This window comes from Gigantopelta aegis, chromosome 9 (genome assembly GCF_016097555.1).
Source record: "Gigantopelta aegis isolate Gae_Host chromosome 9, Gae_host_genome, whole genome shotgun sequence".
Classification (NCBI taxonomy): domain Eukaryota; kingdom Metazoa; phylum Mollusca; class Gastropoda; order Neomphalida; family Peltospiridae; genus Gigantopelta; species Gigantopelta aegis.
In genome coordinates this window covers 24171886-24182382 of record NC_054707.1, presented here as the reverse complement: position 1 = coordinate 24182382, position 10497 = coordinate 24171886, and the positions used below count along the sequence as shown (strand labels likewise).

The 10497-nt window shown below is 40.5% G+C and overlaps 1 non-coding gene across 1 annotated transcript; it reads right to left on the bottom strand.

The window, feature by feature from the left end:
- Window positions 1-8249: 8249 nt before the first annotated feature.
- Window positions 8250-8321, bottom strand: Trnah-gug. Its single transcript has one exon. It is a non-coding gene; the product is annotated as a tRNA-His (tRNA).
- Window positions 8322-10497: the final 2176 nt, after the last annotated feature.

Below are 10497 nucleotides of genomic sequence, written 5' to 3'. Positions count from 1 at the left end.
TAAGGTACTAACCATTATACGAGCACGGCCACAAAGCAAACAAACTCAGTCTGTTGGTTGACTATAAAAATATCAGCACATCAAATTAATTAATTTCAACTTATTTTCGTGCTTGTATCTAATTAAGGTTCAAGCACGCTGTCCTGGGCACACACCTTAGCTATCTGGACTGTCTGTCCAGGACAGTAGGTTAGTCGTTAGTTGGTTAATGGTTAGTGAAAGAGAAGAGGGTGTAGTGGCTTCACACCTACCGATTGAGTCCTTAAGAACTCGCTCTGGGTTGGAACCGGTACCGGGCTGCGAACCCTGTACCTACAAGCCTGTAGTCTGATGGCTTAACCACTGCGCCAAGTTTATTTTGTTTAACGACACCATTAGAGCACATTGATTAATTAATCATCGGCTATTGGATGTCAAACATTTGGTAATTCTGACACGAAGTCATCAAAGGAAACCAGCTACATTTTTCCTAATGCAGCAAGGGATCTTTTATATGGCATATTTATGCACTTTTCCACAGACAGGAATGTACACACCATGGCCTTTAACCAGTTGTGACGGTCTGGTTGGAACGAGAAACCCACAATCATTTGAATGGATCCATCGAGGTGGTTCGATCCTGTGACGAAAGCACCTCAAGCGAGCATTCAATCGACTGAGCTAAATCCCGCCCGACATTAAAACATAAATACATGTGATTAATTATACATTCTAGCAATAGCAGCTGTCTTTGTAACTACTATTTCCATACCACTATCTACGACCATGTCCGCAAAACGGCATACAGTTTGAAAGTTAAACGAGTCATTGCGACAACATTGTTAAAGGCATATTGTCACAGATCACTGACCTATTACATGGCCTAACAAAGTATTATTTAAAAATATATATATTTGATTTGTCCCTAAATGGACTTTATTCAACCATCTACGTAACCACCACACTCAACTTATTAATGATATTTTGTAAAAATAATTGAATTATGGCAATGGTCCATAGTTCAAAAACTAACATTGCTGAGAGGATTGACATGGATTTCACTCCACCACGGTGTAGTTAAAGGGACATTCCTGAGTTTGCTGCAAGTTTTAAGATGTTATCGACTAACAGATACTTTTTAACGATTATAATTACATATCAAATATATTTTCCTGCATAACATATTAGTGGCTGTATATTAAACGTGTTTCTGATCGTTCTAATATTTGTACTACGTTAAATTCCATTTTATTTCCTAAAGTATATTTTTTCGTACGTAGGAAATTATTTGAAGACAAAATCCAGTTTGGGCTTCTTACAAATATTAAGACGACCAGAAACACATTGAATATACAGACACTGATATTCTAAACCAGAAAATTTATTTAATATGTAAGTTTAATCGTAGAAATATTTTATTAGTCGGAAACATCTTACAATGCAGCAAACTCAGGAATGTTCCTTTAAAGTGATGCAATAGCTAGATTTAGTCTGTAAAAATTAATGTAATTTTGATTTATTATTAATTTTTAGAGAAATAAGGTCCTTAAATCTGTAACAGTATGCATTTAAATCACCGAGCGTATTATTTATGGTTTGTATTGCAAGACTGTTTGTGCTATCATAATTCATATTTCACTGGATGACATTGCTGAAAAGATATGAATACATAGACATATATAACACATATAGTTCCTATTGAAGTTTACAAGGTGTAGTGTTCTTTAATTTCAGGTCACTCGAGTATCACAAATTCGTATCTTAATTACATTAATGGATTTTCGCAGAACGATAGACTTGCATTTAACACTCTATACATTATGCTATTATATGACATAAAAAAAAAAAAAAACCCTTAACATTGCTATTTCTGTATACAAAATCTAACGAAAACCAACCAAGCGGCTTTTGACTAGTTTTAATTCTCCTCTTTTCTCAGTTAGTCCTGGGCTGGATGTAGCAGTGGTAAAGCAGTAATAAAGCGCTCGCTGGGTGCGCGATCGGTTTAGGATCGATCCCCGTCGGTGGCCCCGTTGGGCTATTTCTCGTTCCAGCCAGTGCTCCACAACTGGTGTAACAAGGGCCGTGGTATGTACTATCCTGTTTGTGGGATGGTGCATATATAAGATCCCTTGCTGCTAATCGAACAGAGTATCCCATGAAGTGGCGACAGCGGCTTTCCTCTCTCTATATCTGTGAAGTCCTTAACGATATGTCTGACGCCATGTAACCGTAAATGAAATGTGTTGAGTGCACCGTTAAATAAAACATTCCTCCCTTCCCTCAGTTAGTCCCATCCAGTGGCATAGCCCTAATTGGTTTATTTGATCTCACTTTTTATGTTGGCTTGGACAGTAAAGGCTGACTGCATTGTTTCATTTTATGGCTAATTATTTCACTCGCTTGTCAGTAGTTTTGTTAGTCCTTAAGGCTTACACAGCTTTTGTTAAAGGAGGGAAGGAAGCATTACTCCCTTGGAAGCTGACACTAAGCATGCGGAACGCAGAGTATTGCATTTTTTAAATATTGCTTTTTAAACTAAAGATTTAAAACAATACTTAATTTAAACTGAGATTATAAATTAGTGATATGTACTTGTATTCTACATGAAACATCGTTTATGTGTGGATTTTCCAAGATTAAGGTAACCTAAGGAAAAATATGATGCAAAAAGCTAGCTAGCTAATTTAAGCTGCTTACTTCATTTTCTGACGACGGCTAATACACTTTACAAACAAGCTGAAGGTAGTACTAAACCAAATAACTTCCGGCTGGGTCAAAGTTCGAGGTGCACCCAACTTTTAATAGAGAAGTGAACACCACAAGTCCTGTGATTGGTTTAAATGTGAGTGTGTTGGTTGTAAAAAAAAAATAGTTTCATCTGGGTTAAAAATGTATGCAATTTTATTTCATCTAGTACCACTGTGTCAAGTAGCCTTGTGCTTGGAACATGTATGGGGTACCTGTGAAAAAAAGTACTCAAATTTTGTGCGGAACTAGGGTAGTCATAGACGCTACCCGTTATCTCAGAAATGAGCAGCTTGACACCCACTTTTTTGTTATTCACTTTAAGGGTGAGGGGTGCTAGTATTTATATCCGTGGCGTCTATGTCGATTGATACGTTGCAGGTATGAGTTTTAGCCACATATGTTACTATTGTCGTCTATGGGATTTGATTTGGTAGTATACACCCTGAACATGCAGGTGCGTGTGTAGGCATTTTAGCAGGGGCACGTATTGACTGTGACGAGGGAAGTTTATAGGGGGGGGGGGGGGGGGGGGGGGGGGGGGGGGGGGGGGGGGGGGGGGGGGGGGGGGGGGGCCAAGTCATTCTCCCCAGGGGAAATATATTGAAAATAAAAATTGCTTGAACGAGAGGGCGAGGGAGGGAGTTGGGTCGAACCACCTCACCCTAGTACACGCGCCTGACATGAACTTCTACACAATTCACGCTTCATGTTTGTCGCAGACTGGACAAGTCATTCCGTTCCTGTATTGGAAAGGGGCGGGACGTAGCTCAGTGTTACAGCACTCGCCTGATGCGCGATCGATCTAGGATCGATCCCCGTCGGTGGGCCCATTGGGCTATTTCTCGTTTCAGCCAGTGCTCCACAACTTGTGTAACAAAGGCTGCCGGCCGTGGTATGCACTATCCTGTCTGTGGGATGGTGCATATAAAAGATCCCTTGCTGCTACTCGAAAAAAAGAAGTCCATGAAGTGGCGAGAGCGGGTTTCTTCTCTCAATATCTGTGTGGTCCTTAACCATCTATCCGACGCCATATAACCGTAAATAAAATGTGTTGAGTGCGTCGTTAAATATAACATTTCCTTCCTTTTACCTGTATTGGAAATAAAATAAAATAACAAATATCATATTCCTGTATGGGTAGATCTATCATCATGGTGTCCTTTTATTTATCTGTATCTATATAACAAGTATATATATATATATATATATATATATATATATATATATATATATATATATCTTATACGACCGATGGTAGCTGAACCAGAGCCGTATTAACGCACAACCCGACTTGGCCCAGGCCTAGGGGGCCGAATTTTAGTTATGCCAGATTCATTCTCCCACCCCAGGCATGTTCATCGGCGTATCCCTAAATCTTTTCAATAAGTAGCCTAGTAGAATCTATTCTTTATTATTATTCACTATTTAGAAAACAATGCTATATTCAAATCCCAGAACTTCATTATAAATAGTAAACGTTTTGAGATTAATTAACCAGTCACATTCGTGTTCTCTCTCTCTCTCTCTCTCTCTCTCTCTCTCTCTCTCTCTCTCTCCTCCCCCCCCCTCTCTCTCTCTCTCTCTCTCTCTCTCTCTCTCTCTCTCTCTCTCTCTCTCTCTCTCTCTGTATCTCTTTGTTAGTAAATTTGGAAAAAGTTATAATCATGTTTTATTTTAATGCTTGTAATATATTCATATTGTAAAATGTTGGGAGAGTCCTTAATATAGGCTAACGCCTGTTGGCCAATCCCAGACCGCTACTGTTTTTGAACGGCAATAAATAAATATTGTTTAAATCAATTCTTTATTATGATTTTAGAGGCGTAACTGGGCAGGCGCATAAAATATTAGTGGCCTAGGGGCGCCAAATACTCAAATACGTCTCTGAGTTGAATTACGAAATACACAAAAGCTCTGTTATTGGCAAACGTCATAAACATTGTCGTATTTCTACCATCATTTAAATAGGCGCGTGTGCAGGGAGGGGGAGGGGGAGGGCCGGATCTTCGGGTGTCCACCCTCCTCCCCCGGTCAAGTGAATTTTCTTCTTCTTTCATTTTTTCGCAGGTGCACGACTGGATCCTCTATTAAAGGCACATACCCTAGTTTTTAAACACTAAGCCATACGTTTTACTATTAGAGCCGTTTTTGATAAATGAAATCATACTTTACTTAGATTTTATGGCTTAGATTATCAATTTCCGTACATTCGAAGTGTTTTTGGTCATCCTAGTGTTTTTAATATCACAAAATGCATTTCTCATATTTTTTTTAAAACGCACGTGCGTTTGAAAAGTAACAGCTATGGAGTCCAATTTTAGTCTATTTTTAGAGGGTATTTCACCATTTCAAAGTCAAAGACTCATGTTTCACTCAATTGCAATTTTATCCAAATGAGTTACAGGTTTGTAGATTAAATTAACTTAGTGTTAATTTTCACGGGTTGAAACTAGAGTGTGTCCCTTTAACTTCGCACGCCACAGTCTAGACTCCCCCAGCTAAAATTCCTGCACACTCGTCTGAGATTCCAATACTGTCTCGTGATGCGACTAGACGTGTGTTCGTGCGCTCTCGACTTGCCCCCCCCCCCCCCCCCCACCTGGGGGGGCTGATAGCCAGTTTTGGCTCCTTGTTGGAGTTTAGGGTCAACTATACCGGGTCACGGGCGACCGTGTCCCTGGTATATGGAGACTCCACTCCAAAGAAGAGGACAGGAGGAACGGGAAAAGGAAGGAGAAGGAAGAAACCCGTGCTGGGGACGGCTCAGGAGGGAGCAAACCTGGCGGCTCAACCGCCAGTGGCGGTCCCTTCTGCGTCGCCGCCCCCACCGAGTTCTCCGGAGAGGACGCGGCAACCATCGGCACCCGCACCCCCGGACCAGCCCTACTCGGTCATGGACACAGCGATGTGCCAGCCGGCCAGTAGGTCACCACCGAAGTGGACCTCCACTCCTAAAATGACGACTCCGGTGCAGCGGTCAACTTTAACGACCGCTCCCGTTGAGTCGTCACCAGGATTTGTTGCTGTGGCGGCACCGAAAAGGAAGGCTTCATCACCGACCATCCAACCAGCCAAGACTAAGCCACCGCCGGAAGCCGTCCCCCTGGAAGAGGAAGAACACGAGGACGAGGACGAGGACGAGAACGAATGGTGACTGGCCCTGGGTGGACTTCGCCATCAGCTCCACCCGTACTTGCAGGGGGACACTCTCCAACCGACCAAACTCCGGGGAGGGTTTGCCAACATTGACTGGAAGCCAATGGAGGACGGCAGCAGCTATGAAATCCACCACAAGACCTTTGGTGCTACGCCGGGAGTGATCGTAACCCACCGAAGGGACCAGATTTATAGACAGTGCGTCATGGTTATGAAGATGGACAACAGGTCTCTTCATAAGATGCTCAGAGCAGTCTGCGGCCCCGGATACTCCACGGTGGTAAAGGCTCTACGCCAGCGACAACACCAGCTGCCGTCACTCCGAGAAACTCCAGGATCCCCGTGATAACCAACCTTAACTAGGACAGGTAACCTCCTTTTTGGGCTTAGTTGGACTTTAAACATGTTTCCATCGAGCTTCCAAATTCTTATGTTTATTTTTTTATAAATAGTCCAACGCACTTTACTTTGGCGCCCATTCAATTGCTCAAATCACCTTAAAACCTTTTCGGCCGAGCAATCAAACTTATTTTTGGGTTTAAATTCTTAGTCCGGACATGATGTTAGGTGCAGGTATTCTCCGTAGACTTAGGTTTTTCTAGTTAGACCCGAAGGAATCGAAATTCAGCCAGTCAGAACACGGCCCATTTTCGGTGTCTACTAGTCGGTCCGCGCAGTCGCTGGACACTACTAAATACTTATTCAAAATTCCGCCCACCTCAAATTCATCCCCCCCCCCCCTTGTCCTGGACTCAGTCACTGGCAAAGGCCAGAGATTGTGCCCAGGACAGGCGTGCGTGAAACCTTCGTGGTATATATGCACGTTAAAGCCTTTAACAACAACAGCACACTCGTCTGTTAAAGAAAATAGTTTAAAGGGACTATCGCATGTTTGCTGCCATTGTGACATATTTACGACTTGCATATCCTTTTCGATGACTTCAATTACATATTAAAAATATTTTCCTGTTTAGAATATCAGTATCTGTATCAACAAAGTGTTTGTTTTGTCGTCCTGCTGTTTTAGTAGCCCAAACCAGATTTTACCTTCTAATAATTTCGTATGTACGAAAATATACATCATAAGGAAGAAAATAAACAATGTCTGCTACAAACATTAGCATACGACAACAAGCACATTAGACACTGGTTTTATAAACACGAAAATATATTTAATATGTAATTTAAAGTCTGTTTTGTTTAAGGGACGTAGCCCAGTGGTAAAATGCTCGCTTGATGCGCGGTCGGTTTGGGATCGATCCCTGTCGGTGGGCCCATTGGGCTATTTCTCGTTCAAGCCAGTGCACCACGACTGGTATATCAAAGTCCATGGTATGTGCTATCCTGTCTGTGAGATGGTGCATATAAAAGATCCCTTGCTACTAATAGAAAAAATGTAGCGGGTTTCCTCTCTATGACTGTGTCAAAATGACCATATGTTTGACATTCAATAGCCGATGATTAATAAATCAATGTGCTCTAGTGGTGTCGTTAAACAAAACAAACTTTTTTGTTTTGTTTAACGACACCACTAGAGCACATTGGATGACAAACATTTGGTAATTCTGACATAGAGTAGCAAGGAATGTTTTTTTTTTTATGTGTGTCATCCAACAGAGATAATAACACATACCACAGTCTGTGATATCCCAGTCGTGGTGTACTGGCTACGACGAGAAATAGCCCAACTGGGCCCACCAGTGGGGAACGATCCCAAACAAATCGCGCATTAAGCGAGCGCTTTACCACTGGGTAATTTAGTCGCCAAAATTACATATGTAATTTAGTCGCCAAAATAACTTTGTCAGTCAGAAACACCTTACAATGGAAGGAAGGAAATGTTTTATTTAACGACGCACTCAACACATTGTATTTACGGTTATCTGGCGCCAGACATATAGTTAAGGACCACACATATACTGAGAAAGGAAACCCGCTGTCGCCACTACATGGGCTGCGCTTTTCGATTAGCAGCAAGGGATCTTTTATATGCGCCATCCCACAGACAGGATAGTACATGCCACGGCCTTCGTTACGCCAGTTGTGGAGCACTGGCTGAAACAAGAAATAGACCAATGAGTCCTAGACCGACCGCGCATTAAGCGAACGCTTTACCATTGGGCTATGTCCCGCTCCCCCCCCCCCCCCCCCTCCCCCCACATACACTTAGGATAGTCGCTGTAACAAATCAGTATACGGTATTACGCACCTAGATGAAAATAAGACACGGTTCATTAAGTATTATTGCTTTCCATGGCTTGTTGCCATAACACTTTCCAGAGGAAAACATGTATACAACGATGAAAGTTTAAAAATAAGTTGTTGTGGATTTTTTTTTGTTAGGTAAAAAGAAAATCTTGCTTTGCCGTGACCAGGATTCGAACCTGGGTTATTGCGGCCACAACGCAAGGTACTAACCACTATACGATCACGGCCACAAAGCAGAGATATTAAGCAGTTTGAAAGATGAAAGAGTCATACGGCCAACGACAAAACCATTAAATCATCAAGCGTATCATAAACTTTTAATAATATTTTTTTGCATTACTCTCTTCTTTTGCTTTCGCAATTCATGTTATCGGATGGTATTGTGAAAATATCAAAATGATAATAAACAAAACTGTAACATATGGAGTCCTATTTTAAGATTTGAGATTGTCCCGGAATAGATTCGGTTTCACTGGGTCACTAACGTACGTATTACCTTACGTTCATATCGGATTACTTTCACAAAGAATGTTTTTGTTTCTGAGATGAATGTCTGTGGCGTTTTTACGAAAGAAAAATTAAACATTGGTTGTCATAAAATCTGTAGTAAGTAGCCGACCGACGCAGATCAAAGACGGATTTTATAGGAACACAGACGCAGACACGACTTTGTTGTCATTAAAAAAATACTTGGCTTGGGCCAGTCTGCGTCATTCTTCGTCTGTAGACGAACATTTTATCCAAGACTGCGTAAACCTACAGCAGCTGAGGGAGACTATCTGGACAACTACAACAGAAGAAGCTGTATGGCACAAGAAGTGATCTACAGAGAACAGTATTGTTCATAGTCACTACTGGACTGGACGTGTAGTCATCAAGCGAACGAAAAGAAGAAGAAGAAGACTTGCATGAAGACTAGGCTTTAGGTTCCACATCACCATTATTTACTCCATGCAGTTCAATATAATTTCTATAGATGTCAGAATATATTCTGCGAAAAATACAACACTATCGAGAGAGTCATCTATGACTACTAATTTTAGGGAGTGCTCTCAAATGACAAGTAAGCAATACAACCCTCATGCCAGAGCATTGCCTCGTGTTGTTGTTATACAAGTGGCCCCATGCCACAGTAGTTATTAGTTGGTACTACACATAAAAGTAACTTCAACCTAATGGGTTATTTAAATACTACAGAGGTCAACCTAAGTGTAGTCATCAACAAATGATTTTAAAAAAGTATATTAGAATTTTGTAGTATTTGTTTTTATAAGGAACTATTTCCTAAACCGGACAGTTTTTATGGTTAGAGCGCTACAGACAAGCTTTCTATTCTTTCACTAGTATTCGGTACTCATCCTGTCCTATGCAATAAATATTACGTTTACACACTTGATTATATATTTTTTTAAATGCATCTGAATTTAATATTTTCAATCCTCAGTAGGTCTTAAACAATATTTGAATTATTTTGTAATATTAGATAAATCAGTTGGGCACAACAATTTTCATTTTGCATAAGTACAGTGCTAACAAGTCAATATTGAATATATCTTATTTGTACCAGAATAAACATTAAAAACGTCAGCAATGGCGTAGGAACCAGGGGACAATGGGGCATGCCCCCCCCCCCCCCTCCCCCCACACACACTTTTCAGATATTTTGCTTTATAATAGTGTAAAAGTGTGTAAATATTAAGTGTGCCCCCCACTTTTTGACACCTTCCTATGCTAGTGTTCAGTTCAGTTCAGTTCAGTTCAGATCAGTCCAGATCAGATCAGTTCAGTTCAGTTCAGTTCAGTTCAGTTCAGTTCAGTTCAGTTCAGTTCAGTTCTAATGATTCAATTCAATTCAAGTAATCCAGTTCAATACAATACAGTTTAGTTCAATAAGTATATAATGTATGTTAAATATGAGGATTCCATGTATTAAATAGTATTTCCTTCTTTGAATTAAAGTTTAAACCAGTGTAGCCAATAACATCAATATATGCGCAGTCAAAACAGATGCTATGGATAATACAATAGAAGTTGTCATATTTTATTATCTGAATTCACCACTCAACCAGAAGGCTGAGCAAAAAAGATATCACTGTGTGTGTACAACTTGGAAACCAGCTGTTTTAATAGTTCATTGCCCACTGCTGGTTTCATAATCTGACCGCACTTGTTGAACTTCTCAACAATCTCATGTCTCCATATGTTAGAAATTATCTCCCTAGTTTGTTAAACAAACTATTATTTTATAATAACAAATTACTGAATAAAAACAAATAAAGACATTTATGCAAACATGCACTAAAATTAAAATTAGTGCATATTTAATCAGGACTGTTTTGTCACTAAGCCCAGAAACTGATTGGCTCGATTTACTTTCTGACAATCTAATATCTCTGCTTTGTG